The sequence below is a fragment of the Macaca fascicularis genome, chromosome 7, assembly GCF_037993035.2.
Source record: "Macaca fascicularis isolate 582-1 chromosome 7, T2T-MFA8v1.1".
Taxonomy (NCBI): Eukaryota; Metazoa; Chordata; class Mammalia; order Primates; family Cercopithecidae; genus Macaca; species Macaca fascicularis.
The window spans coordinates 23,326,203-23,352,096 of NC_088381.1; the positions used below are offsets into that span (position 1 = coordinate 23,326,203).

Here is a 25,894-nt window from a genome sequence, read left to right on the forward strand (position 1 = left end):
AAGGAATTGGGAAGGAATGTCTCCCAAACCTAGGCTGGAATAGATTTTTGCTTAGCATCATGTCCATGACCTTCATCTAAGAAGCAAAATTATGATTTGTGATAAAACACTTGAATAATTTTTTGATAGACCTAAATGAGATTAAGAAATTCAGGGACACTAAGGTTGCCCATCCAGCTGAGTAAAAATGTTAAAAATACATACATACATACATACATAAAAAACATACAAACGTACATATATAAAACACATACATATATATATAATACGGATCTAACAATAATTATCTAATCATTTTGTTACAAGATACCTTTGAATAATCTTATTTTAAGAACCCTTTTTCTTTAGGAAAAGTTTGCTGCGGGCTCTCCTCAAGGAAGGTAGTCTTGGAAGCCCAGTTAGCAGTGGAGAGGCAGTATTTCCAGTCCAATGGCAACTGCGCAAGCTAGCGGCAGTGATGAAAAAGGGCAGGTGGGTAGGGACTTCCACCACCTATTGCCAGTTGGAGGAGGTGGTGAAGCAAAATTCCTTGAAGGAACTCTGGCTGGTGACCCATGGGTGACTCTACAATGTCCCCCACTTCGAGGAGCCCCCTGGCAGAGTAAAGGTTCTGCTGGAACAAGCTGGTGCAGATGCAACTGAAAGTTTTGAAGATATAGGCCACCCCTCTGATGCGGGAGAAATGCTAAAGCAGTACTACATTGGTGCTGTCCATTCGAGTGACCACAAACCTGAAAATTGTAGCAGGGATCCTTCAAAAAATGACACATGCAAAAGTTGCTGGTCATATTGGATTTTCCCTATCATAGGCTCTATCCTCTTAGGTTACCTGTCTCACTCCTACATATCGGAAAGCAAATCCTCCTGATAGACCTTGCTGAAGTCTGGAAAGCACGTCTACTTTGGAGTGAAAACTGGAGACTTGCTCTGGAGCTGCAGCAATGCCCTCTTCTCGAATCCTGCCAGTTGTATTCTTCCCCCTTTGGAGCCAAGACAGTTGGCTGGACAACCACCTCAGATCTGGGACCACTGTCCTTCATCTTTCAGATTATTGCTCCCAAAGTACCTGGCTCATTGTTCTGTGTCAAACAATTTCTGGTGTTTCTTTTCTTCACTGGTTTCCATAGGTACACCCTTTTATTTCAAAACTTTCTGTTCATAATTGTAATTCATATGACTTTGCTCTTTGGTAAAAATGCCTGCTTTCCAACACTTTAAATGCACATTACACATTCTTAACAGGACAACAATCTAGTGCTGAACCTTTTCCTTTTCCATTTTTCTTTCAAGTAAATTTTTTAAAAAAAATTCTGATTCAGGGCCAGGTACGGTGGCTCATGCCTGGTATCCTAACACTTTGGAGGGCCAAGCTGGAAAGATCTCTTGAAGCCAGAAGTTTGAGACCATTCTGAGTTACATAGGGAGGACCCATCTATATATTTTTTTAAAATCTGATTTAATTTTGTTATTATAAAGAGTTTATGAAGTAAAGGTATGCACCTATACTTAAAACTGCCAGATGATTTTTGTTCCTTGTATGTGTGTGGTAAAACTATGAAGAACTGTGCAGTTATCTCCTCCCTCTCGAGCTAGGGTAGAAGGTAGCTCTTCACACCCCGAGTCCGGCCCCTTCCCAAGTGGCACTGGACAGAAAACTACATTTCCCTTTATTTCTTGGAGGTGGAAAGAAACAAGGAAAGAGGGGGATGAACTGGGGTGACAGAAGGTTGGTGATTTCAGAGTAATCTTTCTTTAGAAAAATATTGAAAAGCATTACTTCAGGATAGGAGTTTAGAGAAAGCACCAGAGCTTTCACATTGGTTTGGCACCAGTTTCCAGACATCTGTTTTGTTTTGTTTTTTTCTCTTCTAGCTATCTTTTACTGGTAAAACACATACATATAATTATGTCTGTAGGGCTTTACCAGGGACTTTCCCTGCTTTTTTTTATTGATTAGTAAATTATTGATTCTCCATTTTCCAAAAGTAAGAGTGGGAACTCCAGCTTGGCTTTCTGTTTGCCCACCAGTAAAGTAACTTCCGTATAAATGGTATTTGAAAGTAAGAGTTCATGACAAGAGACTGTCTTCCATTTCATCTCTATTTTACCTCCCTGTCTCCAATTTGTGATTTTGTTCTGTTTTTCCATGAAAATAAAAAAACAAAGCGGTAGACTTAAAAAAAAAAAGTTTGCATAATCATTATTCTGTACCTGGAACAAACTGGGGATATGGCAAGTCCAAAGATAAACAAGCAATCATTGTATAGAAGAAGCTTATGAAGCAGGTAACATCTTAACTGAATCTTTGGTTTTACTGACTCAACAAGAACCCAGACTTAATGGAGGATACTGAGAAGCAAGGAACTATGCTTGAAAAACTGGGAGACTTTATGTCCTCAGGTCCACTGCCAGGAAGCTGAACACATTATCCTTTTTGACCTCAATGGCAGGTTACATTTAAACATTTCCCTCTCATGTTTATGTTCTTTGACCTATTCCTGGAGCTCTCATTTCCAGCCACCCAGGCAAAGCTATCACATCTATATATAATCCCAAGAGAAGAATGAATTTAGTAACATCTGATGTGTTATTCTCAAAACATTTATTCAGAAGAGCTTGTAGCCTCTTGTTTTCTTTTTTTGTTCAGTCTAGAACCAAAGTACTAAATGCCAGTTAATTACTCAGATGACTCAGAACCTAAAGAGGTTATATGTGTTTAGCTGAATATCAAGCAAAAAAAGAGAGAGAGAGAGAGAGAGACAGACAGACATAAAGAGAGATTCAACTCAAGCTGCAGATGGTACCAAGACAAACCCAGCTAAGACATGATTGGTTCTCTTCCCCTAAACAAGGAAGAATTTTTAAGTATATCTGCCATGATATAACAGGTTAACAATATAACATTAACTATTTGCTTCTGGGTTTTAAAAAAGATGGTTTTTGTTTAAGGCCTAGATAAAATTCTTGGTTCTTCATGGCTTTTTTCACAGCCTCCTGAAAAGGCAGTATTTTTCCATTGCTGAAGGAACTCATAATTTAAACTGCCTGGTCCTGTCAAATTCAACTTGACAGAGCCACTGAGAAAATAAAGTCTATATTTCATATGATATTTACAGTACACATATTTCAGGCATTACAATTATGAAATGTACACTATTTTATTTAAAATAAAACTAAATCTGAGCACACATACCTATCCAATATCCCATGTCATTAAACACAGGTGATTCTATATAAAATGCACTCAAGTGCTTCAAGCCTTTGTAGGAATTAATGAAAAGGGAGGATCTGAGTGAGCTAAAGTAAACATGAACTGTAACTTAAATAGTTTCACTTGGTATATTTTACAGGCTATTTAAATTGATTGAACTACTTCTCGAGAAATTGCTTTGTGCTCTTATAAGAGGAATCCCATGCAACATATACATATGTAGTAACAAGTTAATAGTCATCCTATCTTATTATCATGGCATTTAAATTTGTATTCTGATTTTTTTTCTGCTGAAAAGTTAAAATTAACATAACAATTCAAGATGACACCATGGAATAAGTGAAGTGTGTTCTTACTAAAATTAGTAGATCAGAATCTGTTTGATCAATTTTACTGTATGATCAATATTAAGTACACAGAGTAATGTACTAAAACAATACAATGTTTATAATGTTTAGTTCTATTTAACTAAACATTCATCAAATCATTTAGATCAAATTTTTATAATCAACAAAGAACTCAAACCAAAATTAAGTCACAAAGAAAACCAACTATTCCACAAATATTTTAACCATGAAGACTTTTTTGGTCAAAAGTGTATTTCAATTAGAAACAAAAATGTTATTAACACGAATATATTTGATAATCTTTTAAAGTTCAAAATAAGTCATTGATGAAAGAAACCATAATAGAAATTAGAAAACATTTGCTGCTGAACAACAAACATGATATATAAAAACAAAATGTTATTGAATGCTTACGTTAGAAAAGAATTAAAAATTAATAAGCCAAGCATCCATATCAAGATTTTAAGAAAATAAAAAGTATCAAGAATTTAAGAAAATAAAAAATAGAATAAACTGGCCAAAAGTGATAACAAATAAAGGGTCAGAAAGTAATATCCTAAAAAACAATGCAACAATAGGGAAGATTAAAAAGAAAATCAAGCAAAGAAAATGGTTCATTGGGATTTTTCTTCTAGCCAAGGTAGAGTAATAAACTCACGAAAGTGCAAAAAAGAAAAGGAAGAAGGGGGGAAGGAAGGAGGGCAGGAAACAAGGTCATAGAAAAAATAAGGATTTGAAAGACACCAGACACAAATGAGATGAGCCTTGTTATCATCACTGCCACAGCGTATTGGCTTGAGAATGTTTCAAGATTGCAGCACAGGGAAGGAGAGCCCAGGTAAAGCCCAGCAGATTTCCTGATGTGAGGGGATGGAGCTGAGATTTTAGGAAGAATGGGATACTAGAGTTCACAGGATACAGTACCAAAGAGAAGAGATATATACACAGAAAGAAAGCTCTGGAGACCTGCAGAAGAGTCCCTTCCAGTATTCAGCACAGCACTGATCAGCCTGTAAGTGTGAGGAAACTACCTCAGGCCAATGAAGGAAGCACCTACTCATAATTAAAGGTACTAGTGCCTGATGCCCACATAGAGCCGGGAATAGCATCTGTTTGTACCAGCCAGACTGGATGACTCAAGATTCATAGGGCAGGGGGCAATGTATTCAGAAGGGTCTTGTTTCAGTAGTGGGAAATAATTATTTCTAGAAAAACCACTTCTCCAGTCTCTCCTACAAAATATACACAAGATTCGAAAGAATTCACTTTTTTCCCCCCAAGGAATTTAACTTCATTCCTGAACAAAGCTCAAGAAGATTTACAGGAATACAAAAATACCCAGCACCCAATACGGTAAAATGTACTATGTCTTGTATCCAAACAAAGTTTACTTGGCATGTAAAGTAGCAGACAAGCATTGTCTATAATAAGGAGAATAACCAATAAATCAAAACTAACCCAGAATATAGATGTTAGAATTAGCAGAGAAGAGCCTTTAAAAAGTCACTATAATGGCATTCCTTATGTTAAAAAACTTAGAGACATCAAAGCTATAAACACCCAAATCAAACTGAGAGGTAAAATCTGCAATGCCTAAAAGATACAGTGGGTAGAATAAGTAATAGATCAGACACTGCAAAAGTAAAAATTAGTAAAACTTAAGGTATAGTATAGGAACTACCCAATATGAAACACACAGAGGAAAATATGAATAAAATGAAGACTATCAATGAGTTGTGAGAAACAACCTCTAAACAACCTGATATACATATAGGTGTAGCTCTCAAAGAGAGAGAAAAAAAAATTGAAGACATACTGCCTAAAAAGTTTCCAAACTGATAAAAACTATACATCCACAGATACAAGCTCAACAAACTCCAAGTTTTCCTCAAGACAATAAAACACGTAATATCCAATTGCTCACACTGATAATAAAAGAGAAAAAATCTCACAAGTAGCCACATTATTGTACATAAGAAAAAAAGTAAATATAACATCAGAATTCTCCTCAAAAATAGTTCAAGTGAGAAGACAGTGGAAGACCATTTTATTCTATTTTTATTTTTATTTTTTAGAAAAGTTTCTCAAATATTTAATTTCTTTTTTTTCTTTCTTTTTTATATTTATTATTATTATACTTTAAGTTCTAGGGTACATGTGCATAACGAGCAGGTTTGTTACATATGTATACTTGTGCCATGTTGCTGTGCTGCACCCATCAACTCGTCAGCACCCATCAACTCGTCATTTACATCAGGTATAACTCCCAATGCCATCCCTCCCCCCTCCCCCCTCCCCATGATAGGACCCAGTGTGTGATGTTCCCCTTCCCGAGTCCAAGTGATCTCATTGTTCAGTTCCCACCTATGAGTGAGAACATGCGGTGTTTGGTTTTCTGTTCTTGCAATAGTTTGCTAAGAATGATGGTTTCCAGCTGCATCCATGTCCCTACAAAGGAAGACCATTTTAAAGTGCTCAAAGAAAGAGGAAAAAATCCTGGCTGGGCTCAGTGGCGCACGCCTGTAATCTCAGCACTTTGGGAGGCTGAGGTGGGCGGATCACGAAGTCAGGAAATCGAGACCACAGTGAAACCCCGTCTCTACTAAAAATACAAAAAATTAACCTGGCATGGTGGTGGGCGCCTGTGGTACCAGCTACTCGGGAGGCTGAAGCAGGAGAATAGCATGAACCCGCGAGGCGGAGCTTGCAGTGAGCCAAGATCTCACCACTGCACTCCAGCCTGGGTGACAGGGCGAGACTCCGTCTCAAAAAAAAAAAAAAAAAATCCTGTCATCCTAGAATTGTATATTCAGTGAGCATATCTTTCAAAAATGAAGACAAAATAAAGACATTTCAGACACTAAAAGCTGAAAGATTTGTTAAATAGCAAAACAGTACTCTAAAAATTGTTAAAGAAAGTTCTTTAGGCAGAAGAAAAACGATACCAAATGGGAATGTGATTCTATACAAGTTAATGAAAAGCACTAAGAAAGGCAATTATAAAAGTAAAGTTTTTGTTTATTATTTAAATCCCTTTAAAAGATAATTAACTATTTAAACAAAAATAATAATACCACAAGTTGAAATTTGTAAGTTATGGAAAAGTAAAATGTATGCCAACAATAGCATGTCATGGGGAGAATTTGAAGTATACTATTATAAGGTTCCTAAACTATATGTGAATTGGTAGACTATCACACAAAAGTTGATTATAGTAAGTTAAATATGCATACTGTGAACTCCAAATCAACTGTCAAGATAACAAAACATAGAGTTAATAAGCTAACAAAAGAAATAAAATACTAAAATATATCCAGTTAATTAAACAGAAGGTGGAAAAAATAGGACAAGGGGAAAAAGACATAAGACAAATACAAACAAAACAGGAAAATGATAACTTAAGAGTAATCATACAATAACCTAAAACATAAATTTTGAAAATAAACCAGTTAAAAAGCAGATAATTCTTAGATTGAACGAAGAGTTAGACCTCACTAGATGTTGCCCACAGAAAATGCACTTCCCTTATAAATGCAATATACTAATAGGTTAAAATAATAGAAAAAGATATAACATGTGAGCACATACGAAAGTAAATCTGAAGTGGCTATATTATTTCAAATCAATAAATACTAACAGAAATTATAAAGAAGATAATTTCGTATTAATAAAAAAGCTAATTCATCAAAAAGGACATAGCACTCCTACACCTTTATACTCCTTGTATCAGAGCTCCAAAATACGTGAAACAAAAATTAAAACCCAATAGACACAAGACAAAAGGGTTGAAGCCACAATTAATACTCAGCATTCAGTACCCTGTCTCAATAAATAGAACAAGTAGACAGAAAATTCATAGGGATATAGAAGATTTGAATAATAAACTTATTTAACATTCATAGCATACTACCAAATGAAAGCAGATTATTTTCTGAAAAAATATACAATATTTACCAGGATAGACTATATTCTGGGTGATAAAACAATACTAAGTAGCTCCAAAATGATACAGGTAATAAAAGATGTTCTCTAACCATAACGAAATTAAAATTAGAAATAAGTAACAGAAAGGTATCTGGAAATATTCTCAAAAATTAAAAAAAAAAAACTTCTAAATAACACAAGTCAAAAAAAAAAGAAAAATTAGAGAATATTTTAAACTGAATGAAAATGAAAACAACATATCAGAATTTGCAAAATGTTACTAAAACCATACGTAAGGGGAAATTTATAGCACTAAATGCCTACATTAGAAAAGACAAAAGGTCTTGAATTAATGATTACAGGCTGTATTTTAAAAGTAAAAACAGAAAAACTACTAAAACCAGAAGAAGTAGAAAAGAAAATTAAAAAAAAAAAAACCCTTTAGGTCACACAGAAGTAAAATAGAAAACTGAACTGAAACATAATTTGTTTAAAAATTAGTGAAACCAAAAGTTAATATTAGTTTCAAATAGCCAGAAAGAGGATATTGAACATACCCAACATGAATGATAAATATTAAGCTTATTGATATGTTGTTGATATGCTAATTATCATAACCTGATCACTATACATTATATGTACAGAAGCATCACTAGGTTTCCATAAATATTTACAATTCTGGTTAATTTAAAAGAAGAAAATTTTTAAAAAATCAATGAAACCAAAAGTTTAAAATTTCAGATCAAATTGATAAACCTCTAGACAGACCATTCAGGAAAAAAAGAAGACTTCAGTTACCTATATCTGGAATGAGAGATGTGACATCACTGCAGATTTTACAGATATTAAAATAAATATAAGAAAATATACCTAAAATTATGCCATTAAATTTGACAATATAGATGAAACGGTACTTTGAAAACATCAAGCCACTAAAATTCACTCATGAATAAATTGAATGAATATACACATATGTATTTAAATTTATACATATAAATCACATAAGTGTAAATAAATAAAACATACATATATATATAATTGGCTTTGTAGCTAAAGGCCTTTCTATGGAGAAAACTCCAGACACAAATGGATTCACTGTTGAATTTCATCAAACACTTCAGGAAGAAGTAATACTAATTCTAAACAAATTTTTCAGAAAATTAAAGAGAACAGATTACTTCCCAGCTACGTCCTGATCCCATCATTATGCTGACATCAAATGCAAACACGTGACTGTAAGTCTATATCCTTCATGAGCCTAGATGTAGAGTTGAAACAAAATTTAACTGAGCCCAGTAATTTATAGCAAGAGTAATATATCATGACCAAGTGGGGTTTACCTCAGGAATGCAAACTTGGATTAAGATTTGAGAATGAGTTAATATAAACTCCATTTTAAAAGTTTAAGGAAAACAATCAATAAGTATAAAAACCATTTGACAAATTCAACATTCATTCCATTTTTTCTGATTTTAAAACTTCAACCAAGAAGAAATGATCAACCTAATAAAGAGCATCTGAAAAATATTTACAATATCTTATCTAACCATAAAATATCTTATCTAACCACATTTTTATAAAATAAATATCCATGAGTCCTTACCAATATAAATGATTGAGTAAATACATAGGAAATAATACATATCCCATGCAGAAAAATTTCAACTAATTTATGTAGATTTCCACCAAAGTGGATTATAACACCTCACTCCTTCCAAAGTACATGCAATACGGACACGATGGAAGAAAAAAAAGTAATTTTACAGTGGAGAAACCTGACAAGTATGACCTCGAGCTAGGTAGTCAAGGTTAATATCAACAGTGATGAGGCATCTTAGTATCTGTACTCTTGATAAGATGTGATAAAAATGGCATTTTCTCTCTCTGATCATCCTCCCTAAAATGATAATCCCCATAGAGTCATTAGGAAAACAACGGACAAATCGCAATTAAAAGGACCCTCTACAATATTCCTGATCAAAAACAGGATCAAAACTATTAAGGTCATCAAAACACCCAAACCTGAAAACTTGTCACAAGCAAGAGGAGCCCAAAGAGACATGACTACTAAATGGTTTCCTGAATGCAACTCTAAAACAGGAATTGGGGTAAACCTTTTGCAAAATCTGAAAAGAGTATGAATTTTAGTTAATAATCTGTCAGTATTAGTTCAATATTCATTTTGTGAAAAACACACCAAAATAATATATTAATAATAGGGGTAACTTTTTTGTGTGGTATATGAGTACCCTCTGTACTTTCTTCCCAATAATTCTACAAAACTAAAACTATTCTAAAACAAAACATTTAAAAATACAAACAAACAGCAGCAAAACAAATGACATGAGCAGCAACCTGGGAAGATCTTTAATGGCCAAACATGGAATAATGTCAGAAGCAAAATAAATAACATTATTTTAAGATTTACAACACAAATAATAAAATAAATATCCATGAATGAATATACATACAAATGGCTGAACAAATAAATGGGGAGAAAAACAGAACTCTCTAACAAAAGATTTCTAAATGATATATACATGAATATTCCCCACTCCAGGGCATGGAACTTAAATCCTCTCCCCTTGAGTGTCTTTTGAACTTAATAGTTCACCACCAAAGAAAAGCATGGAAAAGAAATAGTAACTGTAAAAAGAAACCAGCCTAGATCATCTTACCCAGGGGAATAAAATTAACATCACAAGGAATAACTTACACTATTATTATATATCCTTGAATTGATGCAATTCAAAGAATATTTCACTTCTGTAGTATTCTTTCCCCAAACACATAATTCCAGACTAATCATAAGAGCTAAAATTGAGCGACTTTCTACAAAATATCTCATTAGTATTTTTGCTAAATATCTTAAATATTTTGGACTAAATAATTTTAACTCTTCAAAAATGTTAATGTCACATTAATCAAAGAAACACTAAAAAACTATCACAGATGGAAGGCGGCATGGTATTATGAATTAGATTCTGGAAAATGGAAAGTACACCAGTGGCAATCTGTAAAATCTCAATAAATTCTGAAGTTTAATTAATATTGCACCAATGCTAATTTTCTTGATTGTGACAATATTCCATCATTAGAGAAGATGTTCACATCAGGGGAATCTTATTGAAAGGTATATGGGTACAGTTTTATAACCTTTTAAACTTTTCTGCAAAGCTAAGATTATACTAAAACAAAGTTGCCTCCAAGATATGAAAGTATTAGAAAGAAATATAACAATTTGTAACTTTTATGTCAAAAACAAATGAAAGAAAACAAACATCCATATAAATGGTATATCTTGCTCAGAAAATAGGAAACTCAATATTGTTTAGGTGCCAAATCTTCTCAATTTTATCTATAAATTTAGTGCAGTTCCAACCCAAATTCCAACATGTTGTGTTGTAGATATTGACAATATGATTCTAAGATTTTAAAAGAAAAAAGAGACAAAAGTGAAAACAATTATTAAAAAAAAAGAAGTTGGAGGGCCCACAATTTTGTATGTCCAATTTCAAGACGTACCAATCCTGTAGTAAGGTAATGCTGAAAACAAAGAAATAGGTCAATAAAACAAAATAAACAGCTAAAAATTAGAGTAAAACAAATATAATCAATTGATTTTCAACAAAAGTACAAAGGCATTTCATTGGAGAAAGTATAGTCTCTACAACTAATGATGACAGAAAAAGTGAACATCCATTTACAAAACAATGAACCCTGACATCATACGCCAAAATTAACTCAGTATGTATTATAGCCTGAAGTATAAAACATTATACTGAAAATTCATCTAGAATAAACCAACAAAAATTGTGCATGACCTTGAGTATGATTAGGTATTTGAAATAGGACTTCAAAAGCATGATTCCTAAAATAACATATTAGTAAGTTAGACTTTACCAAAATTAAAACCTTTTGATCTGTGAGAGAAATTTTAAGAGAAAAGACAAGCCACCCGGCAATCAGGCAATGATGACCACTTAGCTGCTGCCTCAGTCCATTTTCTGCTGCTATAACTGAATACCACAGACTGCTTAATTCATTTAAGGTGGGGGGGGAGGGGGAGAGAGAGAGAGAGAATTGGCTTATGGCTGGGATGTCCAAGAACATAGCACCGACGTCTGTCAAGGGCCTTTGTGTTGCTTTATAATACAGCAGAAGGGCAAGCAAGCATGTGAGACAGAGAATGGGGTCTGAATCTGTCTTCTCAGGAGCCCACTTACGTGATCACTAAACCATGCCTGCAATAAATATCCCACTCCAGTGATAGTAGGTCTGCTCTCAGAAAGCAATCACCTCTGAAAGGCCATACCTCCCAATATTGTAACATTCGTAATTAAATTCCAACTTGAGTCTTGAAGGGAACATTCAAACCTCAGCAATTGTCTTTAATGCTGACACTCTAGAGCCCTAGAGAAGTAAGTCTTGGAATCAGTGTTTGGAGATGCACCAAAATGGATACTGTTTCCCTGGGATGCAGACACTGCTTCATCTTAGGTACTAGGAAGGCATGACTGCTCTCAGCTACCAAGGTACTGTTTTGTCCAGGAGGCAGGGTGACACCCCAGTTCTAGCCTGAGGAGAAAGAGGGATAGGTAAAGCAGCTCCCCCTCCACTTGGCTCCACAGGGAAGGGTGTAACAGCTGCTCGCAGCTAGGCTTGGGATGATTCCATGGTGACTTACCCTCAGAGATGAATGGGAGTCATGGCTGCTCACTCCCAGAGCAACATACCCTCCAGCCATAGCTCCTGTTCTGAGATGGTGTGTTTCAGTAGCTGTGCAGGCCACAGAGGGTAGGACACAGTGTCAGTTCCTTCTCTGGGGGCATCACAGCTGTGTGGACTCCAGGCAGCCCCTTCATCTGAGCTTAGTGTCTGTGAGGACTGCAGTTCACCCCACTGATGGTATACAAGGTGCTCATAGGGTCTGCTGGGATCCCCTTGCTTACCTCTTCTCCATAAGCAGCAGCTCCTCCTGGTTTCTAGCTGTTCCCTGTTGGGCATGCGGTGGCGGAGGTCCGTGTTTCCTTACATTCTCTATGTCACCACCCACCACCCTCAGCTTCTGTGCTCACCACGGTTTCTGCCACTTCTCTAATGCACTCCAGTGCTCTCTCTGTTATTTTCACCAAAATGTTTTCGTTCATTTGATGTCTGGCTGTCTTCATGAGGGAGACAAGTGCTGGGGTCTTCTACTCAGCCATCTTCATACTTCATCTCTTTGGTAATAGCGATCCTCCTTTCCCTCCTTTAGGGGATTGCTCCTCATTCACTCTGAGTTTCTAACAGAACTGCCAGTTACAGTACCCTGTCCCTCCTTGTCTGGTTTTTAGTAGGCCAGAAAAAGCAAGCACTCTACCTCCCTTGATAGCAACTTCATGACAGACAAGAATTCTTCCCAGGACTTTTCTGAACTAGAGTTGAAAGGACGGCTGTCTTTTTCCCTGCATCATGACTGATATGTACATAATATCACTCCTGCTGGTGGCCATGTCTCCCACCATGTGGAGGAGTCTAAGAGAAGGAAGCCAAGATGAGATGCAGAGAGGAGAGAGACAGGGAAAAGCGTGGTGATTGTCATAGTTTGGGTTCTCCCAGGGGCACACGCCAAGACAGGCATGACAGGGTAACTAGTTAATTTAGAAAGAAATGCCAGGAAGGGAATGTGGCAGTGAGACAGGGAAGAACAAGAGGCCAATAAAGCATGAGTTACAAACCAGTTATCACTGTGGATAATGCACAACTAAGAATGCTATTTTTTAAATTTACAGTGCCAAAGTAAATGACTTTTGGACTGACGTGCACGTGCTGGCATTTGGAGAGCAGCATCTCCCTGGCCATGAGGGAAAACAAATCTTAAACTTACTGTTTCTAGGATGTACTCAGAACAAGAGGGCTTAACTACTGGAGTCCCACATTCAATGGCCACAGACTAGGCAAGCAGGGACCGTCTATCACTGCAACAGAGAATTTGTGTCCTGGCCCCGAGAACATGACCCACTGAGCTTATGAGTCCTCATACTTCCCTTGGGCAGCACAGGGTGGGCAGGGCCCCATTTCTCCTCTCAAACTCCTTTTATTCTTTTTCATGTGGACCTGTATTCATTCTCTCTCTCTTTCTCACTCACAAGCTCGCTGTCTCTCTTTCTTTCATTCTAATAGCTCTCAGTCATTGGGGGTTATGGCATATCTGGCACTATTTTAAGTGTTTAATATGGATTATTTCAGTTATGTAATCTTCCATGCAGATTAGTAAGCATTCCAAGCTTATCATTCGGTACTGCTAATATTGCCCTCTTACAAAAAAGGAAATTCTTACACAAGAGTATGTCACAGCATCCAGTATATGTTTATGTATTGATTAATACTCAGAATTTTGAAACTATTTTCTTATGTATCAACAACACTCCTTATCACTTTGTCTCAGCAATTACTCCGCTTTTACATTTTATATATTTTTTCCTTTTTCTCCCAAAAGGCACCCTGTGCTGCCTCTTTTTCTGCTTTTGACATGTCCCATTTTACATGAAGTACATTGTAAAGAGCACTCATTTTAGATTCTGAAGAGGCTCAGGTTTGAAACAGATCTATTTTGCCAACAGGCATTTAAACTAAGGCAAGTGGCTTAAACACTGAGCCTTTTTTCCATCTCTAAGTTGGAGCTGATGCTCTGCAGAATCCACTTCATACATCAAATAAAATCACAAATTTTATTTGTGGAACTTCTCTGTGAACTGGCAATTTCTATGTAGAATAGTTATTTTGGAAGTAGATGAATGGCATGTGTGGAAGTACAGGTGGGGTGGGTGGAAGAAGTAGTACATGGCAGCACTTGGATGGTACCATTCCATTCTTAGGACAGTTCCCAAAACAACTTGTGGAATAAGATGCAGAGTCCACAAGCCAAAAAGGGATTTACAATTGCTGAGGTTTCAAAAGGACCGCTGAAATGTTTTTAGAAAACTGTTGACTAAGTAGTTTACCAATCCTCGTGTTCAACCTGCACATGTTTCATGCTCTAAAGCATCTCGGCAAATGCTTTAATCACTCACTAATTATAACATCATTGAATGGCTACACTGAGGCAACCATATAATTATGGAGCAAAAAGCTCTGAGCAATTACAAGGCTGAGCATATTGGTTGATGACAATAAATCCCCAGTTCATTGTTGATATTTGTCACCTGCTTAATGTTTCTAATCTCTTGATGCATGTGGTAAACCATGTGCAACATGGGAAACAGGGTCTTTGCAGAGAAAGCCCAATTGAAGGGGGTGATAAGAATACATATGCAATTTACTCCTAAATGGGATGATGTACTCACTTTTATTTGTCTAGCCAACACATGGTTTCAGGTAACTTCTCTAGTGGGCCTTGCCTTCCAGGGCCTCCAAGAGGTGAGACAGTCATGTATGTGGACTACACACGAGTTAGCATTGATAGAGATGGGTATGGAGTGTTATGAAACCCTAGTGAAATTAATGACTGAGTCAAACACTGGAAAAGATCCCAGAAGGTCTCCACAGAGGAAATGTTACTGAGGTCTAGTTTGGAAGGATTAAAATATTGCCAACTATACAATGGGGAGTCTCTGAGAACAAAAGATTTTCATGAAGGATATTAGTAAATCAGCAAAAACACATGCAGAAAAATTATCTTTTGTTGCATCCCTTAAAAATAATACTTTTACCTTCAATTAAACAGAAGCAACAATAGTAACAGTTACAAATGGAGGATATTTCATAGGAGAAAACCACTACAAATGCCTCTTTTAAAATGGGTTGATTCTCTATAGTCTACCTAGTCTTCAAGCAACCTGTGTTTCTAGGACAATCTTACCTAAGACCTTCTCTTGGCAAATTGTGTAATTTTCTTCCTTACAACAACAAAGGAGACTCGAATCAATCCGGAAAAATATGTAAAATGTAATGAGGTAATTGTAGAAAAGTTACTTCGCATTCTCACATTGCCTTTAGGACAGGATTGTTCTTAGTCCCCTGTACTTCCACTCCACTGTAAAGTTTCTGAAAGTGCCTCAGGTATTTCAACCTAATCATTTTCTTGGAGAGTAGTTGTAAATATTTCAAAACATTGGATTGACATTTTCAGTATATGGCATATGGATTTCTCTGGTTTTTTTTTTTTAATATCCTATAGGCCAAAATCAAACATTTTGCTACTATGTAATTAATATTTACCTTCAATACCTGAGTGGCCTGATCATTTCACTGAGAAAACTGAAAATTAGTAACTGAGTATATTACATAAGCACAGAGCTGTGTAAGTAGATTTTTTTGCATAGAAGTGTTTCTCCTCTCAGCAAAAGTATATTGAACATGTGGCAAAAAAAAAGTGGTAATTTCTTTTGAGACACTGTGACAACAGTTATGTACTGTGCTTTGCACACAGTGACATTTAATAAGTGTGTGTTGACTGATTTTGAAATGTGAGACATTACCTTGACAGAATTTTGTCTGTGCTTGTAAGGGATTCGATTGGGATGAGAAAGGCGAAATACCATCTGAGAACTCTGCACAAAGTCAAAGATGGACTTCAAAAAAAAATTTAAAAAATGATCATTCATTTCATTATACCTTTTCTCTGCATGGCACTGCAGAGTCATCACTTTCTCCTAAACTCTTGCCCAACTCAGTTGCCCCATTGACTAATGAAGAGTTAATGCTCTTGGAAGAGGAAGTAGGGGGAGTATTCAGTTGGAACTTCCAAAATATTTGCTACTTAGATACTGTGAAGAGGTAAACAGTTTCATTGAGTATTATTCTATTGTTTTAGGAAAATATCTTGTGGATGTTTATAAAGAAATATCAATTTCATAAAAATTAGAAGTTAGGATGAAGAGTTTATCATTGTTTTATCACAATCTAGACCTCATTAGCACCATCTATGTCAACATTGTGTCTAGTACAGTGTACTGAAGACTTTAGGTGTAAGATTTCTTCAAACCATTCTTTTTTTATTTGAACTTTGTACATGTAGTGTCCCAATTTTACCAATTTAATTATAGTTTTACTATATAGATATTAATATAATCATAATACTTATAAAGTATAAAATACATTAAAAAATAGCAAAGAATAACACATTCCATACTCATGCTAAAAAAAACCTGAATGTTTACTGTGTTTAGTCAAGATAACCACTAAGAGATTCACTTTCCCATTTATAAAATGAGAATGGAGATATTTATCCAGGTTTGTGGCAACGTGCAAAGGACATAATGGCCCAGAAGCAACTTTTTGGATTATAAAGCTGCCTACACAGTCAAGGAATTGTCATCCTTGTGAAAGAGCTTCAGTGAGTACAGCAGAGATATGTGCCACTACTTCATATTTGAGCCCTGCAAAATAGCTAAAACAATGCCCAAATCTTAGGAGAGGAGATATGTAAGTCAGAAGTGATAGACCATTTGTCACTTTCCTCATTGTGGTGCAAATTCCAGGCCAGTCCATTTGGCCATGCAGAGTCTCCAGCTAAAGCTACTACATCGTTTTTCCAAAGAGTATTGCACTAAAACATTATGTGATTTACTCATTGAATCCTTGTGCACAAAGCCACAGAATACATTTATCTCTTTCCAAGCAGAACTTCCTGGAAAATAAAGGTATTAGGTAAATACAATAACAAATTGATAATGTAGATTCTAGCTTCTGTATGAGTATGAAGAGTGAGTGTTTAGTGTCTCTGACCCAGGACTGGAATTTTCATTCTTTCATTTTTAAAAATCTGTGTATTACAAAATATTGTCACATTCTTGTTATTATCCCTTAGTGAACAGAATATCCTAGAAAATAGAAAATTTGAAGAAATGTGAAAAGAAAAATAATATTTTCTGTGTTCAAGAAGGATACTCTTTTGGATCAGGAGGTACCATTGGTCCTAATGATTTAATTTTAAAGATGCTTCTATGAATATTTGTAGAATTTTTAGAATATAAATTGGGACTAGTATAGATCTGAAGGATCATCCCACATGTATTTGTGTCTTGATCATATGACATTCTATTGCCTGAAATGTGATTTATTATGGAACAAATAAAACTTGGATTATTATTGAACCTACTGTTATGTCAAGGTGATTCATTCTAATATTGAAATATATTTTTTGGAAAATTTGTTTTTCCTGAGTCCTTGAACTTATATCCTCCCAATAGGAAGCCCCAGAGATACTGGGATTTTTTAAATTCTGTGTTTGGAGAATTACTACAATGAAAAATGAATATTGATAAAAAATAGATTACCTTTTCCCATTTCAGAAGAGGAAAGCATGAAAATATTAGCAGACTGGCTGTGGGAAGAAACTGGTATCAAAAAATAGGACATCGGCTTTGCTTAATGCAGGGGTCTCTCTTGGCTGTGCTTAAGGAAGTCATATCTGATCACCTGATGTCAAAGCATCTTAACAAAGGGAACATGCAGTCCCCATTCCTTAAAATATTCAAGAAGACTATACTATTTATGCCCTTTCCTTGTGAGTTTGAATGTTGGATCTGAAGTTCCTGGGTGATTTCTACTTTGTGTGAGGTGTTTTGACAGGAGTACTACTTAAGTCATAACAGATGACTCCAACCACCCTGGCCTTTGCTTTCAAAACCAAATTCAAGTTGTCAATTGGTTTGCATGCATAAATTCACAGGCTTACATTCAGCCACAGGGAATAATATAATACCAAGTTCAAAACATAAGAACTGAGGCTTGAAGGAATATGGATTCAGATATGCACACATATCCCTTCATTAGAATGCCAGAAATCATGACGGAGTTCAGTGTTAATGTGATATTTGCCAAAAATTTAACATGTAAAAAGTAATTCTTCAGGGACTTTCTATTTACAAATTATGGCTCAAATTATTATCTAACATGACTGGTGAAAGTCCTATACTGCCATGTGATGTTTTTCACTCTGTATATGCATAGGTTTAAAACAAATTTTCCTGTTTATCTCAATTGTTTTCTACCCCCTTTGAAAACTTAGAGCATATGAGTCCAAGATGGCACACAAAGCAGCTTCAGGTGGACCAGATGTATATGTTCTGGCTGTGCTGCAAACCAGGTCTGTGAGTAATAACTGTTCTATTCTCTACTCCCTGTTTGGTAATGTGTGGTTAGCATATCCTTCATTAATGTTTTCAGATAGCCATAAGCATTTAATCACACCACTTCCTTTACCTAAGTAAGCATCAACACTGTCAGCCCTCACCCATGTTTCCCCAAACTTACAGCATGTACACTTGCCTACATCAATTTATTACAAACAGATTCATAGCTGTGATACATGGCTTGTTGGCAATAGCAGGATGAATAAACCATGGTCATGACCTGCATGGACTTGAGTTTAAAAGGTGAATGGGCAAAGTAGTCAATGAATGTATTATACAAAACAGATTGGTTCACTTGTTCTATGAGAGATTAAGAACAGACACTGTGTTCCCTCAGAAGAGGAAGGAAGTAGTGGGGGAGGGGTGGTTGGGAGCTTAAGGTAGAGAACGCTTAGGGTAATATGGGTTTTGAAGTGGATCATAAAGAATGTAATAATCATGCGGGAATTGCCACTATAGAGATGAAGTTGGAGGAACAAATTATTTTCCATAAACATCTTTGACTTTTTAAAGTGACCAACCATTCTGGGTTTACCCAGGACTGCAGATTTTCTCAGGATGCAGGACTTTTAATGTTAAAACTAGGAAGGTCCTGAACAAACCCCTCACCCTACATTTTCTACTTTTCTTCACCAGTGTACCTGTTTATCTGTGGGTGACCTGTTGACTTCATCACTTTTTCAAAAGTGTCTCCTCTTTTACCACTTTCACTTGTCTGTTCCACCTTCATAATTGCTTGCCTGGATTGCTTCCACAGCTTTCTATTTACCTTCCTCCCAGATGACAGAGTGATCTTTCTAGCATGCAAGTCTGGTCACATCACTCCCCTACTGAGAATTCTTCAATCAGTCCTTACCGCCTTCAGGATAAAATCCAACTTCTTTGGTCCCTTAATTTTCAAGCTTTAGTCTAAATAATAATCATGTAAAAGGAAGAGCTCTTTAAAAAACCAAATGCCCACTCATTTATACATTTATTAATCCAACAAATATGTGCTGCGTGTCCACTATATGCCAAACACCGTTTTAGGAACCAGAGCTAAAATGATGAGCAAATCAGGCAATGTCCTCTTCTTCATAGAGTATACATTCTAGGGAGGTGGGAACAGACAATAAACAAACATGTATTGAATGCAATGACAGGTAGTGGTAGACTGTTAGGCTTAAAAAAATGGCAAGTAAGAGAATAAAAGATGGGTACAATTTTGGGTAGTACAGGAAGGTAAGACCTTTCTGAGTGGCACTTGAGCATCAAACAGGTCTTGAGAATATGTGGGGTAATAATGTTCTAAGAAGGGAGAGCAACAAATATAAAATCCTGAGTTGAAGGGTGTTTGGTTCCCTCAAGAAGAGAAGAAGTTTCATGAGTGGTTAGAGAGGAGTGAGCCTGGGAAGGCTGATAGGAAGTGAGAGCAGAGAGCAATGCAGAAGCCAGAGCATCCAGAGGCTTGTAAGCCATTTTAAGAGCTTTGGATTTAATTCCAATATGATGGTCAGCCACTTCAGAGTTCTGAGCAAAGGAAGGACATGATTTGCATGTTTACAAGATTTCTCTGGCAGCTATTGTGCAAAAAGACTATAGATAGAAGAGAATCAGAGAAACCATTTAGGAAGTTGTGGCAGCAGGGAAATGATACTGGCTAGGAATATGGTGGGATCAGAGGTTTCAGAAATCGGCAGTGCTTTAGGCTTCACTTAGCATTTCCCTCCAGCAGCCATACCTCATTACTTGCATGCTGTGCTCACGCCTCTATGTATTTTTTTCTCTGCCATAAAATCCTTTCTCCTATCCACATACCTTGCCCTGAATAGTAGGTAGGTAGGTAGGTAGGTAGGTAGGTAGGTAAGTAGGTAGGTAGGTAGGTAGGTAGGTAGGAAGGAAGGAAGGAAGGAAGGAAGGAAGGAAGGAAGGAAGGAAGGAAGGAAGGAAGGAAGGAAGGAAGGAAGGAAGGAAGGAAGGGAAAGAAAAGAAAAAAAGAACAAAAGGCCTAGTAGAATGATCTCTTTTCAGGAAGTCACCCACAGGTCTAGGTTTGGGTTTGGTGTTCTGCCTTCACCGCACTGCATCTGTACTTAATTTACACACTGGATTGTAATTGCCTGTTGACATGTCTATTTATACCCCATCCACGTGCATGCTTCTTTTCAATCTCTCCCTTTCTCTCACATGCACCAGATGTGATCTCTTTGAGGAAAGTGGCATATAGTAAACATGAAATACATTTTATGTTGAGTGAATGAAGGAAGTAGCTTGCATGTTAAAATGAAAAGATTAGAAAGTGAGAGCTACTTGGAGCCACACCTGGAAAGGCATTATGAAAACAGTGATATTTGGTCAACAGACCAATTCATTTATCCCTAATATGTGTTAGGACCTACTCTATACAGATATTTTACTAGATGTTGGAGATACAATAATGAAAAGATCAGCATGATTGCTAATCCCATCATAAACACATCTCAATTGTTACTGCAAGAGTACATTATCAAAAACACCTAAAACAGGCAAACAAGATGCACAGACCCTCACACATTGTGAAATAATCCTGGATTTACTTCATAGAAAGCTCTCCTATAGTTGTGCTTCAATGATACGGAGTAAATTTTTTAAGTGTATGACACATATTCTCTGTAAGATGTAGACAGAATTGATTTTGACAGAAACTATGGAAATGCATAATTATGAGTGACATGAAACCAAACCCAGTCCAGGTCAGGGACAAGCTATAAAATAAACTCCAGGCCTATAATAGAATCAGCAATGTGCCCAGCATAATTTTGTGTAATGGAACAGCAACAGAAAACAGTTTTTGTGTACGGACACAGTAAAGACCTAAAAGCAACTTACAGGCCAGGTGGCTTATGGCAAATACTATACTCTTCTAAAAATTATATAAGACTGATGAAAAAACCATTCAGTGAACCCTGGATAAGCCAAGCTCCCGAGTGCACGAGGAATCAGCCAGGGAGACTTGACCTTTCTGTTCTCACTACGACCAGGCTTTGCACAGGACTGTGGCCTTCCACTACCCACGTTGTCAAACAGCTTGCAGCTGGAGTAGATAGCTTAATTACTGACATCCACAAATGCCACGGCCAGCAGTTCTCCTGGGGATTTCTGAAACTACTCAGCCACAGATGGAAGAAAAGAATCTGCTGCAGGATAAAGAACTACTTGGGTTAAAAAGCATCAAGGCAATAGTGCATGCTGTGAAAACCATAACAGCATATTGCTCCTGTCTGTGGCTGCTAAGATGATAATTAATAGGGAGCCAGAAGGTGATTGCAGTCTCTAAGAATTGATTATTGAAGGACTAGAAATTCAGGGCAGTGCACTGCTTCAAAGCCCAGACTTCAGAGTCAGACAAACCTAAGTTCTAATCATAGAGTTTTGTAATTTTTATTACCAGACTGTGAAATCTTAAAACCTTTATTTTTTTTTAAGTAATAGACTTTAATAGCATTACATGTCTTATCAAAATTTATCAACATTGTTTCTTGAATACAACAGTCAAAATATCTTTAAAACCTAAAGTTTCTTTCCAGCCCTATTTTTCATCCATGTGTAATGCCTAGTATTATAACATATTTCATGCTAAATTCATCCATATAAGATAAAATGAGCATGTTTTTCTCTTTTCATTTATTCTGTTCTTACCCTGATTAGTCCAAATGCAAACAAAATACCTAGAAGAAATCTTGAGAACAAAGAGACTAAAAAAAGCAATTGAATTCAGACCTTTTCATATTCAGGAAGTGATTATTAAAGGCATTTCAAAAGTATATGTCTTCCTCAGTATTCTCTTAAATACCTACAGCAAATATCACCAGGCATCAAACAAACATGAGAAGTTATCAGTTTCATATTTAAACTACTTCTGGAAACTAACCTTTGACCCAATTTAGTACTGGTACTGGTGAGTGGGCGCCTTTCATCATGGCCCAATTTCACTTTTTATCCTAATTCAGGTATTCTTTCTGATGCTTAATTGTGTCAATTTCAGATGATTAGCCAACAGCATTTATTATGTCTTGAGATCATGTAAATGAATCTTTGAAACCTCTTCAAACCACTTGTGTGAACGTTGGAGAAAACTGCATCATAATAGAAGAACACCGGATATAGATTATAACTATGTGATATAGCATTAACAATAAAAATTGATATTCAGAGTATTTAATTTATTCTGGTATTTGTTTTGTATATATGAACAACTTATTTGAGCTCTCTGAATCTCAATCACCTATGAAAAGGGCACAATACTGCCTCTCATATGGAGTTGTGAGAATTAAATGTGATGAAAATACAGAAGTCGAGTGTCTAGTATGGAAGAGGTGAATGTTAAGTGATCATTTTCAACATGGCATCAATAATAGACCCTCTATAAATCTTGAAAAAGAGAAAAATAATGGCATGCTCTTTATGGTGGTTTACTTTAAAATTATGTGTCTTCACACAATCTGATGAAGGCAAATGTCAAAATCAAGAACAAGGGATAGAAAAAGGAGGGGAACCAGATTCCTGAAGTTCAATTTTAGGCACAGACCTTCTGGTTACAGTACCTTGTACATCATGTATTTAAATGCTTCAGGGAATCCCAGGGTCATCATAAGTATTCAAGAAATACTTTGGCTAATGAAACAAATGAATTATTAATATGTAAAAGGAGGATGAATTAAAAATGTTCATCGTATAACAGAGCCATAGGAAATAAGACTAGAAATACAAATTTTCAACATGTAGAAAGTTCTGACTTCTGGAGTCTTTACAAAAAAACCTACACAATGTATTTTGGTAGGCTATGAAGAGCAACAGAAGATTTCGGAGGCAGAGAAGGGTTAGCAGTTACTATTATTGTTAAGTAAATTTTGGAAGTGATTAGATGATAGAAAAAGATAAAATAACCAAATGTAACTCAAATTTTCAAAACTGAGAGATTGGTTGATGCAATAAATACAAAGAGGGAAGTCAAGAGAAGGAACTGATTAAAGAAAAAATATGAGTCCTGTTTCAGTAATGTTGATTTTCAAGGACCCAGTTGTGGGCTCAGAGATTTGGGATTTAGCTTTATAAAAGCTATACATTCCAGCTGTATGAATATCCTGAGGATTATCCCTGTAGATTAAAAAGGCCTGTCTCCATATGGTCCATGTAACCACTTACATTCACACCCAATTTGCAGCAAAATATTAAGTCATCTACGCCAATGGCCCACATTGGCCAAGGTAGCGGCAGTTTCAGGGCATTCAGGGAATTGCCTGCCCATGCAGCAATGTGCCCTAGGCACCTGAGGGAGCTGTGATGGGCAGAGTGGGTTGATCAGTCAATGGTGTTTGTGGACTTCACTAAGGCAGCTGCATCTGTCAAATGCATCAGTGTGCGGGGAACACTAGGCAAGACTGGCTGGCGGGGGAAGTTTCCACAGATGACTCTTTCACTATATGAGGGAATCATGAAAAGGGATGCAGCTGTGAGAGATACCAAATCCATTTACTGTGACTAGGAGTACAGGCAGAGCGATAGCACTCTAGTATTAACATAATGTGCTCCACACTGCCTTCAGGTACAGTAGCCCAGCAAGAGGAATCACTCTACATGAGGTGAGCAGCAGAAAGAAAGACAAATGTCCTATATTACAGACTCTCCATAGAATAATCATACTGCAGGTGTGGTTATGTTTAGTGGGAGATAATTTGGTATTCTGGATTGCAATGCAATGAAAAACTATTTTTCTAAAGTAGATGATAGGTCTCAGTATATTTTATAATCTGGAGAATTTAATTACAAGTATACATTCTTAGTCCAAATCCTTTTCCTAGTTTCCAACTTCCTTAAAGAATATCCAAAATCAATGTGCACATCAAATTCTACTTTTTCCTCTCCTGCCCCCAACATATATACACCCATAGAAAAATGAGTCTAATTTCCGCTTTAACTCATTATCTCTGACCTACTGGGGAACAGGTCAGAAATTCACATTGGAAATTTAATATGTGCAAATTGCAGCTAAGTTTAAAAATAACTCTTTCTCAGAGTTCAACCCCTGGCTCTTAAGCTGACACCTGCATTTAAGCTCTCTTTGTGGTTTTTGAGTCCTAGCTTTGCCTGTGGAATTCTCCAAGACTGGCCACACTCCTTAGTGATGACCAGCTTTTGGAAGCATCCTTGAATGCTTTCTTCTTGGCTGCATTTGTCTTTTCAGTGCTTAACACACATTGCCTCTCAAGAATACAGCAATGTCTCTCAAGGAAGGTTGACCTGGCTGGCATCTGTATACCTCTTAATTGTTCCCTGTAGATCTCATACATATCAGACATTTCGTGAGTTAGCACTAACAGGGAAATGGTTCTATTATAAACTTTTACCAAAGTCAAGATCAGAAATCTCCAATAAGACATTAAATGTATCAGGCAGTAGGCTGTAAAGAAATCATTTTTCCAGCATGACAGAAGGTTGTACCAAAGATATTCCTCAGACATACCTACGTCCTAGCTAAGCTTTCTCCTTGTGAAGCAACCTTTTCACATGCCAAGGATAACAACATGGTTTTACTGACACTTTGATACAAAATAAAATGTTATTTCACAAACGTAACATTATATGGCAATCTGTAGATTGTATAAGTTCTTTATGAATATGCCAAAGCAGAAAATAACTGTGACACAGTAACAGTTGCCTTTGCCAGGTCTTGCAAGACCCTACCTTGTACAGAGAGTGACATCCACATGCTGCATGTCCTACGTAGGTCCTCTGGAAACCATGAAGTTGGTCTCCATGAGACCATATGCTGGAGACTGTGTGCTGCCACTTTCTCCTCTGTGTGGCCACTGGCTTCTGAATAGACACTGCAACTGTGTCTAATTAGGTGTATGGCTTGCTATCTGATATGGTTTGGCTTTTGTCCCCACCCAAATCTCATCTCAAATTGTAATCCCCACATGTCGATGGAGAGACCTTGTGGGAGGTGATGGGATCATGGGGTGGTTTCTCCCACGATGTTCTTGCGGTAGTGAGGGAGTTCTCATGAGATCTGATGGTTTTAAAAGTGGTGGTTTCCCCACTCTCTCTCTGTGACCTTGTGAAGAAAATGCTTGCTTCTTCTTTGCCTTCTGCCTTGATTTTAAGTTTCCTGAGCCATGAGGAACTGAGTCAATTAAAACTTTCCTTCATATATTACCCAGTCTCAGGTATTCTTTTTAGTAGTGTGAAAATGATTACAGATAATTGGTACAGGGAGAGTGCAGTACTGCTATAAAGAAAACCTGAAAATGGGGAAGTGAATTTGCAACTGG

General features: G+C 36.5%; 1 pseudogene; it reads left to right on the forward strand.

Moving 5' to 3' along the window:
• The first annotated feature begins 423 nt into the window (after nucleotides 1-423).
• On the forward strand, nucleotides 424-2,055 carry LOC102144818 (cytochrome b5 type B-like; annotated as a pseudogene).
• The last annotated feature ends 23,839 nt before the right edge of the window (nucleotides 2,056-25,894 follow it).